General features: G+C 43.3%; 2 long non-coding RNA genes across 3 annotated transcripts; one reads left to right on the forward strand and one right to left on the reverse strand.

Annotated features, from left to right (window-relative positions):
- Positions 1-869: 869 nt before the first annotated feature.
- On the reverse strand, positions 870-8,435 carry LOC133761971 (uncharacterized). 2 transcript variants are annotated; one of them, XR_009866252.1, is made up of 3 exons: positions 8,337-8,435; positions 4,843-4,920; positions 870-1,137 (listed from the first exon to the last, which is right to left on the reverse strand). It is a non-coding gene; the product is annotated as an uncharacterized LOC133761971 (long non-coding RNA). The 2 variants fall into 2 exon arrangements; XR_009866251.1 differs by having other exon boundaries at positions 1,102-1,142.
- On the forward strand, positions 1,028-8,740 carry LOC133761970 (uncharacterized). Its single transcript, XR_009866250.1, has 3 exons — positions 1,028-1,120; positions 8,040-8,210; positions 8,546-8,740. It is a non-coding gene; the product is annotated as an uncharacterized LOC133761970 (long non-coding RNA).
- The last annotated feature ends 5,258 nt before the right edge of the window (positions 8,741-13,998 follow it).

Below are 13,998 nucleotides of genomic sequence, written 5' to 3' on the forward strand. Positions count from 1 at the left end.
ACTGGTCATGCTTTCTCTTATGTGTTTAAATGAAAAAAACCACAGAAAACTGTATTAATCAGAATTACACAGAGAGAGGAGAGGCAGCGAAAGAGTGAGGTCTTGCATCCAATGGTTTACATCTGAATTGGGTACAATGCTAGAGCTGCGCCGATCCAAAGCCAGGAGCCTGTTCCAGGTCTCCCACACGAGTGCAGGGGTCCAAGGACTATGGGCCATCTTCCTCTGCTTTCCCAGGCCATAGCAGAGAGCTGGATGGGAAGTGGAGCAGCCAGGATACAAACTGGTACCATATGGGATACCAGCAATCTAGGCCGCAGCTTTACCTGCTATGCCTCAGTGCAGGCCCCTAATACACTTTTGAGATCACGATTTCAGTGATCTTGAAGTTGAGTTTTTCCTTTAAACTGGTATGTTAAAATCTGCATCTGAGAATTTGCACATAATGTTTTGTCTGATCAGTTCGTGGACAGAAAGGCTGAAGAAAAAGGGTACAATTTACTGTAACTGCTGTGGATGTTAGAACCACGTAGGCAGGAACCCAAGGATGTCTGAATGGTACCAAAATTGCAAGCGTGACGTTTTTAAGCAGGTTTAAGAGCAGAATACAACAATCTTAAAAAAAAAATCATGTATCATACCCCAAAGAAAATGCAATACGGAGGTGCCAACTTAGGCAAGCATGTGCTGAAAACTTCAAGTCTGGTGAAGGTAAGTTCTATTGCATGATTGGAAGAATCCACAAAGATTCAGTTGTCTCCCAATTGAGCTAGAGCTTTGGTACCCGTCTTAGGATAATTACCGGAAGAGACATTGTAGATATTAACAAGTTTATTTTGAACTTAGATGGAAAAACATCAGCCTGGGAATGGCTAAAGCTGTGCCGTGTCAGGTCCGGATACAGCCTGTGTAGTCACAGTCCTCCAGACAGGGGGACAGTGATGGAGGGATGCACGGCTACAGCAGTGTGGTTCAGAACATGGACGAATGACCGTGCTGACTCTGTTGATCATTTCTTCCAGAAACAACAGTGGCATGTCAGCAGGAGGAAGATAGGCGAAGCCAGGATGAATGCCCAGCTGTCCACAGGAAGCAAATCATCATTTGATGTGTTCCAAAGGTAACTTCGTCCAATTGCTATGCTTATCATAGGCAAAGAGAATAGGAGAATAGATATTACTGTAAATGAGGTCACCATCTATCTTAATTGCATTAAACAGTATGCTTAATATCATACAATTGTTGCTTAAAGTTGTGTTAACTTCTCTTGCAATGTCTCTCAAGGAAACAGCGGGGGGTTGTATGGGCATTGCATTGAAAGGCAAAATCCCTGATGTACTTCATCAGAATTTAAAATTAAGATACCAACATTCCATTTATAGTAACTTTCCCAGGTAATCCTGAATGGATGGACATTATTCAGTACCTTAGTAGGGATGACATTTTGTGATTATCTTACAATGTTATTGATTTAGATAAAAGAAAATGAGACTAGGATTGCTTGGAAGTTGCTGCTTTCCAAGTTATGTGAGCAGATACTTGTACTATGAAATGTATTTCTGGAGACCCTGAAAACAGAAGCTCTTAGGCTTGAACGATGGGGTGTGTGTAACGGTCTCAACCCTCTCGCGACTTCTAGAAGACCAATGTTAAAAATAAAAATCTGACTGTTAATACTAAGGAAAGACACTGCAGGTAATGTGTCAATGTTACATTTAGACACGATGCAGATAGGGTGGTTACAGAGGCAGAAGGCAATGTCTGAACACATCACCTCTAGCTGTAGGGCTGCTCAGAGTCTGATGTGATGACCAGACATTATTTCTCTTTAACGTACAATTAGAAAGGCTCCCCATCTGGTTCCTTCCACAGGAAAGCAGCTTTCCAGACCTAGTGGTAAGTACAATGGCAAAGCATCGTTCACTCAGGGGGAGCTTTGAGCTGTGCCGCAGCCTCAAATCCTCTACACCACGCAGACCTGAAGGTACAGGGCCCTTCCGCCACAGCAGCTGTGCCGCTGAAGCATGGAGACCATCACATTAATGCTGCTCTCTGACCTTTTCATTAGAAATCAGTCAACAATTGGACTCCCACTTGGTCTAAATAGGCCAACGTCCAGTATTATTGACGTAAGCGAACACCCAGATCCTGGATGGGATCATCTACTTTTCCTGCAGAGGAAAATGGCGTAAGTACTTCCTGCACCCATGTGTGAGTCCAGAATGGAGTTGGTGACGTGTGGCTCAGAACAGCCTGTTGTAGCCATCGGGAGAGTGAACCGTGTATAGAAGCTGTCACTCCAACAATGTCATTTTTTGAGACGTTTAAAACTAGAATTTGTTGTTGATAAAACTTTACCTTTATGGATTTGCTCAATTAATAGATGAATAATAATAATAAGATGTAAAACCTCAGCAGAGGGTACTTTGGTAATTCATTTACCCTGAACTTTTTATTTATTTTTTTTGGACAGGCAGAGTGGACAGTGAGAGAGGTCTTCCTTTTCTGTTGGTTCATCCCCCCAAATGGCTGCTGTGGCTGGCGCAGCACACTGATCCGAAGCCAGGTGCTTCCTCCTGGTCTTGCATGTGGGTGCAGGGCCCAAGCACTTGGGCCATCCTCCACTGCCCTCTTGGGCCACAGCAGAGAGCTGGCCTGGAAGAGGGGCAACCGGGACTAGAACCCGGGGTGCCGGTGCCACAAGCGGAGGATTAGCCTAATAAGCTGCGGCGCCAGCCAGGGTAAATGATTTTTGAAGTTTATTTCAGTGCAACATATTTGAAATGTAAGCATATTGAAGTTTACATGAAAATGTTTATTAGGAAAAACTGCTTTGCTTTCAACATTTTTACAGAAAACCGTACCTTTTTATGTATGCAAAAAAAAAAAAAAAACCATCACAGACTGCTGCAGTAAGTAGTCTGAGAGCTTTGGACTGTTTGTAGATAAATAATAACTTTATCAGCAGTCAGGTTACCAAAAGGCAGGGGATTTGTTACGAGACAGCAACAGAAGAGCACTACAGACAAAGGAGGCCCATTCGGTAAGCGTGCTTTATACAATTCATCATCTCACCTGGAGGGTGTGGAGGCTCACTGGGCTCTGACTCAGCAGGTCTGTGCATTATAACACTTCGCTTACTATAATTCTGCCTAGAATGACTACGATCTGTTGAGTTTCCAAATTGGGTAAGTAGTAACAAAATTTTTTTGATACAGTTTGTGCATATATTTGGCTAAAATGTTCTTATTGGAAATTTTTTTTGGGGGTAGAGGTAGCCACTTAGTAGAAGAGATGTGGTACTAAGACAAGGAAAGCTGTACTTCTGTGTCACATTGACTGTCCCAGATTGGATCATTCAAATAGCAAATACTGTTGCGTTTATCGTTTCTTAAGAATCTGTGCAAACATACATAGTTATGTCACATGATCCATCTGGACGGCCCGTCTCACGCCTCAGGCAAAGTTCTGAAGTGAAAAACATCCTGTTTTCTGTGCCATAGTAAGAGGACTGCTGGTGATCCTTAAGCCAGTGCTGCCTAGTTTCCAGTTCTCAAACTGTTTGCGAAATTACATACCATGCATAGGTAATTGGATATCCACATTGCTCTCCTGCGTTTGCATCGGCCCTTCTAAAACAAGGTGAAAGCCTTTTACTCCCACTCCCTCATCAATATTTAAATATACAGCAGTGACCTGCCCTGCAGGAGACACTGCATAATTAAAACTCCTCTGTGGTTAGACATAGGTGAAAGAGAGCAAGTATGTGACATTAAGCTGCAAACTGTTAACATGAATGGAGCAATACTCCAGAACTGTAGGATTGAACTCATTCAGTACTATGCTCACAGGGAGTCGTATCACAGGACATGACATGCAACCTCATTTACCTAGCAGTCTATTATCCTCAGGATGGAAGACATTTTCTTTTGGTCAAGGTAACTGGACAGAATCATCCTTTACTATTTCAGAAATATACAGTGGTCGTAATTTAAGTTCTCCAAAAATAAAAGTTTTCTTGAAGGCATATCTGAGACTAATGGGGAATATTAATCTCTACAATACTCTTAGATTGTCATTTGCAGTTCACCTATTCCTTTCAATTTGGGGGGTGCTCGGACATTAAGGAAAGGGATTGCAAGTAAAGCTGACACACATCCTAGAAAGTCTACAGTAATGCAGGTGGATGAGTGGTTCTGGGCTCACAACTCTTGTAGCCCTTGGTATTTACGCAAGGGCTCAGCCTTTGGGCTCAGTTCTTAAGCAGTCTCAGAGGGAATGACCACGAAGTAATGTTGGGGCTGTTTGTGCTTGCAGAACCCTAATCTCCACACTCCTTTCTCCTGCTGCATTTTCTCCCAAACCCAGGGTACAGAACTGAGAACTGCTCTAGTACAGCTGCTCATTTCATAACAAATTCTGACCTACTTTGCCTTGGGGGAGGTGCAAGCATGTCTTCTTATAAGACCCTAATTTCAGACGAGATTTTTCCCTTGTACCCAGGTGCAAGGAATGAGGCACAGAGAGAGCATACCATTCTATCCATAGTTTTACAGAATAGTCCTATTTTACAAAATATAGTCTGCAGAAAAATCTCAAACCCAGGGTGCAGAGAGCTTCTACACAGGAGCCCTCCTGGACCGCAGCACTGAGAGAGGGCATGAAAGCTTCCTACCCCTTCTGCAATGATGTTTGTGAGCTGCTGGAACAAACTAGCATAACCCAGGGAAGGGAGTGTGGGAATCCCAATTTAGAGCCAATCAGAGGTACTGGTAAAACTAACCTGAGACTTGAGATGGGCTCTGGAGAGGAGGGGAGCAGTCTTGCGGAGTGAACTCTTACCTGTGAGGTCGTAGTGTCAGAACTGCACGCTCCCTAGAGCAGAAAAGGCTCTACCCGTTTGGGGATCACTGAAGTAACCTGTGTTGTGAGCACAGGGGAGAAATGAAGTTAGTTTGCTTCTATATGCTCTGAATGGGGAGACAACCACAGGTGCAGGGCTGATTTTCATAGTCAAGTATCAGTGAACAACTACAGCGCTTCCGGCTTGCTGGCACAGATTCTGTAGGCACACTGCTGGTTTGGAGCAGGCTTGCCGTTGATTCCCTTCATGGCCTTGGGCAATTTACTGAGCTTCTGTGTCCCAATTTTTTCGTTTGTGAGATCGATTAGTGTCCAGAAATTATATTTGTTAAACAAAAACCCCACCAAGAATGTCAGCAAGACTTAATGGCAAATTACTAGGCAGATGGTTTCTGCATAGTTGAAGAATCAGTGGCCGAAGGAACGCGGCCTGGGATCTTTAATAGGCCACATGCAAGTAATCCAATTTCATTTTTTAAAAGAGCTAATTAGATGGTGACTAGGGGAAAGAGGATAAACTTAATGAATCTTGACTTCGCTGAAGCACTCCAAGTGTCTTATGAGGTCCCTGGGAACAGACAGAAAATGGCAAAGTCGGTAATTAGATGCCCAGAAGTTCCACGGCTGATTTAATAACCATCCAAGCAATGTTAACCTGGAGGACAGAAACGAAGGGCGTGAAAATGGTTCCAGCCTTGGTTCTTCCAAGTACAATATTTCTGATAATGACTTACAACTGCAGAGAACACATTTATAAAGTGTATGCTTTCAAGACAGGGATGCTGGAGGATGGGCCAGTTTAAGTATAGACTCATAGAGGTCCTTTCATTGGACCTCCTACCGAGTTCCCTTTTAAAATAACCCCCCAAAATGACTCTCTTCTCCCTTGAACTAAGTGCTCGTCTTGCTGTGAAAAGGGAACAGTGTAACGGTTCCAGTATGGGTAGTGCAGTGGCCAAGAAGACAGAGTGCCTGGGTTGGAATTCCCCTTTCTCTACTCGTTAGCTGTGTCACTGGGGACTAGTTATTCAGCATTGTCATCATGTGCTTTGCTAACCTACCACTGTAGGATTAGGAAGACTAAGAGTTCTCAGTTCTTAGAATGATGCCTCTGATCAAGGTGTCTAATTGTTACCAAATATTTAACATTAAGGAGAGCAAGCTTCATATATGGCCTCAGCCTCCACAGAATTCTATAAATATTTAAATAGAATTATAATTCCGTCTCCTCTATTCTCCCAAGTGAGTACGACTAGGTTAACTACACCCTTCAGCATCTCAGTGATGCTTCTCTATCAGGCACTTAGCTTGACACTGTTCCACAACCAAGCATGATATTTAAAATGTTTAATAATCAGGCAGTGTAAGAATCAAGTAGAGGGGGGCACTGTGGCTCACTTGGTTAATCCTCCGCCTGCAGTGCCGACATCCCATATGGGTGCCGATTCTAGTCCCAGCTGCTCCTTTTCCATTCCAGCTCTCTGCTATGGCCTGGGAAAGCAGTAGAAGATGACCCAAGTCCTTGGGCCCCTGCACCCATGTGGGAGACCCGGAAGAAGCTCCTGGTTTTGGATTGGCGCAGTTCCAGCCATTTGGGGGAGTGGACCACTGGAAGGAAGACCTTTCTCTCTGTCTTTCCCTCTCACTGTCTGTAACTCTACCTCTATTTATTTATTTGATTTTTTTTTTTAAAGGAACCAATCAGATGACTCCTCGATGGTGAAGGTCTTGTGATCTGAACTAGCACATGCCCGCTAAACGTGAACTGTGATTCTCTGGGTCTTTCCTATCAGTAGTACCTTCAATTCATAACCATTTCACATCTGCCCAGTTTTTATTTCAAACATGCTACTTTCTAAATCTGTGCTCGACTTGTTTCATACCACCATGACCTTCCTATTCATTGATCCCATAAGCTCTCTAATTCTATTGCAAAGGGAAAAAGAGGTTGCTAAATAGAGGTTTGGGGTTTTGCTTTGACTTAAAAAAATGATTAAGTAGGTAAATGTGGGATAAAGGATAACTGAAGGAAACTTGGGAGAAGCTCCATCACTGTGAATGCCACCTCCAACTGCTCAACATAAACTTGCACTGTCCTCCATTTTCCTAAGTATGTATTCTAATCCCACAGGAAATACTGTCACTCCTATCTCCAGCACTGTCTACTTCACCTGCTTTCCATTACCGTCACCTTCCTAACACCACATCATCTAATTTTCAAAAACTATTTTGCTCTATTTATTTGACAGGTAGAGTCACAGAGAATGAGAGGCCTTCCATCCACTGGCTCTCTCTCCAATCGGCCACAATGGCAGGGACTGCGCTGATCCAAAGCCAGGAGCTTCCTCCAGGTCTCCCACATGGGTGCAGGGGCCTAAGGACGTGGGCCATCTTCTGTTGCTATCCCAGGCCACAGCAGAGAGCTGGATCGGAAGTTGAGCATCCCATATAGGATGCTGGCGCTGCAGGTAGAAAATTAACCCCCTGCACCCCAGCATCTATTTCTTAGCACAACCCTGGAATGTTCCATTAGTTGTGCTTGTTGAATAGTACACAGCTTAAAATATGGCAATGGTAACTTTCCTTTTCATGGGAATTCCCAATGGATTGGATATGCAGGTCTATACTACCACAGTATCTAATGACAGCAGATGTAATTCATCCTGTTGCTCCACACAGCAGCCAGTGAAGCCCTCAAATGAATCCCGACAAAACCTTTCATAACCTATTAGACAGGGACAAAATCCAAAGCTATTACCACAGTGTGAGCTGCACAACTGGGTCAAGCTCCCCCACCTTTTTCCTCAGGTGTTCTTGCCACAACTCCAGCCAGTCTAACAGTTCCCTAAGGGACTAAGCTCTTCCTACTTTCACCATGCGTTTATGATGTGTCAGGCAATGCTTACACACTGGGGATACAGTAATGATAAAAGAAAAATTCCACTTAGGAAACTGCTATTCTGGTCGACGAGACATAAACAATACATATACTCTTTAAGAGCCAAAAATAAAAGGTCAGAGGTGGCCCTTTAGATCATGGGATAAAAACCAAAACTCTGAAGGGTGGAAGAAGTGATCTGAGGTCACCTTAGACTAGAGACAGCATGTGCTTCTGTAATCTGAACAAGAGAGGTCAACAAGAATTTCCATAGACCTACTTGTTTCTTCCACCACAGGAAGACCCAGAGAAAAGACACCATTCCTACAAAGGCTGTGGCAGCCTGAACAGGCCAACACAGGATAAAGCACTTTCTCACCAGCTGGGAAAGTAGCCATGCGCTCTGCATTCAATAATTCAAAAACCCTTCTTGAAAGTCTATGTGGGAGCTGCCGTAGTGGCACAGCAGGTAAAGCTGCCCGTTGGGAGGCGAGCATCCCATATGGGTGCTGCTCTACTTCAGATGCAGTTCCCTGGTTATGGCCTGGGAATAGCAGTGGAAGATGGTCCAAGTGTGTGGGACCCTGCCACCCACCTGTGAGACCTGGATGAAGCTCCTGCATCCTGGGTTCAGCGTGGTCCAGCTTTAGGGCTATCTCAGGGATAACCCAGTAGATGGATGAAGTCTGCATGTTTTGATCTCAGACTGTAAAAAAAAAAATGCATGCTTCACTAACATAAAATAGCATGATCTCACAAAAATGGTAATTCCCTCACTTTTACATTGCCTTATACTCTTTGCAGAATGACTCAGAGTGGACGTCTTATCAGACTGAATCTTTAACACCACTTTACAAATACATTGTCCCATTGTCCAGACTGAGTTTCTATTCTCTGCAATGGGTACTATATATTCTATCTGGTCACCAACAGGCAAGTTCCTGGAGACTGTAGCTGATGGACTTCAGGAAGAGTTGGGGAACACAGACTGATGCTATGGCAACTCCATCTTAAAGCTAACTAGTAGCTTAGACTTTACATCTTTCTCTCCTCCATACTGCACTTGGTTTAGAATACCTAACAGGAACCAAAGTCACTGATAAGAAAAGCAGCTGTGGAACTTCAAGGAGAGACGTTGAAATTATTGGTGTTGTAAATTCTGGAGTATCAGAGAGAAAGGTCCTTTGAAAGGACAGCATCTCAGTGTTGAGCGAGGGGGAGAGAAGTGGGATGTAATAGTGCATTACAAGATCTTTGGAAAACTTTCCTTCTAAAAGTCAGTTGCAGACCAGATTCATGTTTCTTACTCCACTCTAATAAACACCATGACACTGGGTCCACATCTACTGCAAAGATGAAACCTGGTGCCATGGATATTGAGTAAATACAATTTTTAAACAACTTGCCTATAAAGCAGTTGAGAAAATAAAACCCAACATATAACCCCTAGAGAAAAACAAAATTAGACTGCATACGAATGGTAACATGTAGACATCAGCTAAAACTAAAGAAAAACTGGTTTTCGGAGAAAAAGCGAGGATAACTTTGGCTCATCCCATTGTATTCAATACTGCTTGGGATTGATTCCAATACAGTCTCTGATAAGAAATCCTGGGCAATTATTTCAATTGCTCCCAGAGGAAATGTACATGTGTTGTGTAATTCTTTAGTGCCATTAACATAGACCATTTAAGAAACATCCACTTACTTGGTAACCTTGATTGCTGATCTAGTCCATCTCAAGTATTGACATTCTTTTGTTATAAAGTCTTTAATCACTGCCTTCCTTTTATTTCCTAATATAGAATAAAAAGCCCAAGTGTCATTCAGCACATTGGCATAAAAATGAAGATAATTAGGAGGTGGGATCTCAACCCATTTGAAAATCAAATCAGCTGTTTGGACATCCTTGAGGCAAGAAAGGAAAGTATTTAACACAGTAATGAGGAAGCTAAGTTCCTTTTTTAATTTTTACTGTCTAAACCTAGGACATTGAAATGTAAACTGTAGGGGCTGTTACTGTGGCCTAGTGGGTAAAGTCACCACCTGCAATGCCGGCATCCCATATGGACACCAGTTGAAGACCTGGCTGCTCCACCTCCCATGCGGCTCCCTGCTGTGGTCTGGAAAAGCAATGGAATATGTCCCAGCCTCTTGGGCCCCTGCACCCACGTGAAAGAAGCTCTTGGCTCCTGGCTTCCGATTAGCCCAGCTCTGGCCATTGCAGCCATCTGGGGGGTGAGCCAGCTAATAGAAGACTTTCTACCTCCCTCCCCTCCCCAACACCCTCTCCCCCCCACGTCTGTAACTATCACTTTCAAATACATAAACTAAAGTTTACTTAGAAAGTAAAATGAAGTGGCCGGCGCCGCGGCTCACTAGGCTAATCCTCCGCCTTGCAGCGCCTGCACACCGGGTTCTAGTCCCGGTCGGGGCACCGATCCTGTCCCGGTTGCCCCTCTTCCAGGCCAGCTCTCTGCTGTGGCCAGGGAGTGCAGTGGAGGATGGCCCAAGTGCTTGGGCCCTGCACCCCACGGGAGACCAGGAGAAGCACCTGGCTCCTGCCATCGGATCAGCGCGGTGCGCCGGCCGCAGCGCGCTACTGTGGCGGCCATTGGAGGGTGAACCAACGGCAAAAGGAAGACCTTTCTCTCTGTCTCTCTCTCACTGTCCACTCTGCCTGTCAAAAAAAAAAAAAGTAAAATGAAGTTACTAATTACTTTCTAACCCTGTTTGTACCCATGGTTTCTGATGTATCAGTATTTAGGGCTTGAATGACTGCTTTTAAAAAACTAAACTTCTGGATTTTTCATCTACCAACTGGGAACCAGTCAATCACCCTGCACCTACAGTTCAGTGCAGGTCTGTAGCTTGTACCTAATACAGTGGTTTATTTTTATTTTTATTTTTTATTTTTTGACAGTTATTCAGTGAGAGAGAGAGAGAGAGAGAGAGAGAAAGTTCTTCCTTTCCTCTGGTTCACCCTCCAAATGGCCGCTGGAATTACACATAATGGCAACTGTTTTCTCCTTGATGCATTGTATCTGATAGTTGCAACAGTTGTGTTTTCACAGTGCTATCAGCACCTTGGCTCTATGGAGAAGAATGCTCACCAAAGCCTGTGTGTCAGTAATCCAGTTTACACTAGTACATGAACCAGCCTTCAAACTATTTTCTTTTAGGAGGTTATTCTTACCATTAATATACTGAGGAAATTAGTTCCTAAAGAAAAGTAGTACTTATAGTTTTTATGCTACTGATAAAAATTCTGTACCAACTTGTAATACTCCAAGTAACCAGGAAAACAGAGAAAATACATACGCATTGTGGCAAAAGAAAATCCCATCAATCTTCTGCTTTATAAAGGTTCACCCTGAGGCATCCAAGACTACAAAAGTACACTTTCAATATTAATCTTCTCTTCTGCAAAAGCTGACAACATTATCCATTGAGTAACTAGATCGTAGCTAAACAAATGGAGAGGAGACAGCAATGAACTTCATAGAAATATGAACAGAACACACCAAGGAGAACTCTTCTGTGGCCACGATGACACTGTGTGTGAAAGTTAACTTATAACAGACCCATGAGGGTCGAATGACAGTGAGTCTCCTTACCCTAATTTCCCTGCGTGGCCCCTGCATATTTCTATTCATCAAGGCCAAGGTTCGAGAAATGTGAGATAAGACCATTTTTGAAATTATCAATTTAGACCATGTATCTAATACAAATATAAGCATCAGCAAATCCACTAAATAAACCCATTGAATGGCTATTTGAGATTCCCGAGTCTGAACATCTTTAAGGCGGTGCTTCTAACCCAGTTAGGACAGTATACCCAATTGTTTATGCTATCTAGAATAACTGAGGTTCCTATTTCTCAAACTATTCTTTGTAAGGTGACATGAACTGAGATTATGGGGTAGGGGCGTACATTATTGTCAGAAGACAAAAAAAAATGGTGATATATTTCAACTTTAGCTACATTGAAGCTATCTGCAAAAAGTTCAGGGAAGATGTCTTTCATAAAAAATTAGGCATGGATTTCTAAATTTTTGCACATAAATGTACTTTTAAGTCTCCTTTCTACTGAAGTCTCCTTTTCCACAAACTTTTTCATGCATCCTCTTATAACCCTGGTCGATCCACAGCATAGCCAAGTAACAAACAAGCTGAGGGTACTTGTATGGTGACTTAGACCATGTAATGGTTTTGACAAGTATCGTAGACAGCAGTTCTTAAAGGTCTTCTGTGATTCACAGTCTGAAGGCCAAAATGCACAGTGGCCAACCCCCTCAGTAAAAGTATATGTACAGTTTACACACTCTCACACTTCACTTTAGGATTGTCACTAGCTATTACATGGTTCATTGCTAACAGAAATTCTCCCATGGTATCTTCTAACTGTTATCATTATATAACTCACAGTAGGAGACATCATAGATAATGTGTACTTCTCAATATTAAGCCATCCTTGCATTCTTGGGATAAATCTTCTTTGGTTCTATTTAACAGTCATTAAATAATCTGTTCAATTGAGGCCAGGACTTAATCCCAAGTGGTTCCCAACATGCTTCCCTAGGATAACCAGTATTTTGAGTTGAAGGCAATTAAGAAGCACATGTGAGGAACAGGTGTTGCCGCCCACCACCATACACACTCACCAGGAAAGGTAGGATGGCTCTTAATCACCTGAGACAACTCTAATCTGTACACCGCAGAGCAATCAATGCAACAGATCTTGCTAAAAAAGACCCTATTCCCCCATTAGTTCCAACCATACATTTGCCTTCCTATGATTTGCTATCCCTAGAAGTCTAAGGACAGCCCGCCTTTTTTTTTTTTTTTTTTAAACAATCTTGTCCCTTGTCTGCAAATATTTTGCTAGGAGGCTTTGTAAATGCAAGTGCTAACTACCTCTGACTTACTCAACAATGAGTAAGTCATGCATATGCATGATGGATGTATTAATATATTTTTCCTCTTGTAGGAACCAAGTCAGTGACCTAAGGTTGTTTGATTAAAAAAAAAAAACTTATTTACTTCCACGAAGAATAAACCCCTGTACAGTCATCCCTGATGTAAAGCCCATACCCAGCCTTTATCTGGTTCCCATAGCCCAAGATGCACTTGCCTGTCCTTTCATATTAATCACTTTTCAAAAGGAATTCACTCAAGTGAGGGAGTAACATGGGTGATTCTACAATATCCTCACCAGGCTCAGGAAGAGATTTTCGTCTTTAATAGGTAAGACATTCATGGCCACCACTGTCCCAAGGGGTTTAAGAAAAGTCCAACTCTAGGCAGGTGAAATCCAGGTCTGCCGTAAACTAAGTACCACCTGCGTGTAACACCTTCCACCCTACTCCCAAATGCACTGAAACTCACCTGACTACCGTAAAGGTAACCTGAGGAGCACAGCATCACTGACCAATCCAAAGGTGGTCACTTTGCATAACCAACCCACCAGGAACTTGGACTCAAGCTAAACTTTCACCTGTCAGCCCAACTTCATTCAGCGAGAAGCTTCACCCCTGTACACCTCTCCAGGAGCCCAGGAAGAAAGCCAGATCTGCTTTGCTAATAAATACCTACTGTCTTCTACCTTCCTGTTGTCAAAGATTGGCTTTTCACATTTACTGTGCAGACCCAGTTTCAGGATTCTATGCCACCTCCTCTAACCAGTTTCAGGGGGAGGTTCTGCAAACACAAAGCAAAAAAACCATTTCTATCACTTCCAACACCAGATGGGTAGAGATTTTTTAAAATTATACTTTGTGACCTACAATTCAGTTTAATTCTCTAGCACGCAACAATTTGCACCATCCCATAATTTGGTTCCCTTCCGACCTGAACTGGGCTTACAGCCAAACCCCAGGTTAAGGGCTCCATCTTCTAGGACTGCACCCCTATGTCAGATGCCAGCTGCAAAGTTCAGGTTTTCATCTGCATTACTGACCAACTACAGAGTGGATGTTTCCGCGGTCCCATCTTCATATTTCATGATTTCCTACAAGGACTTGCAGAATGCAGGGGTGCACTCCAGTTAGACTTACCAGGTGACTACAAAGGGAACACCTCAGGAATACTCACATTCAAGAGATGCTGGGGCACAGAGCTTCAGTGACCCCCCCCACCCCCGCCCCCCCCACCCCCCCCCGCTGCACCTTCATGCATTCACCAGGCCGAATCTGCTCCCTGTCCCTTTGGGCATAAATGGGGTTTCATTACATATTCACAACTGGTCACATAATTGG

The sequence above is a fragment of the Lepus europaeus genome, chromosome 6 (genome assembly GCF_033115175.1).
Source record: "Lepus europaeus isolate LE1 chromosome 6, mLepTim1.pri, whole genome shotgun sequence".
NCBI lineage: Eukaryota > Metazoa > Chordata > Mammalia > Lagomorpha > Leporidae > Lepus > Lepus europaeus.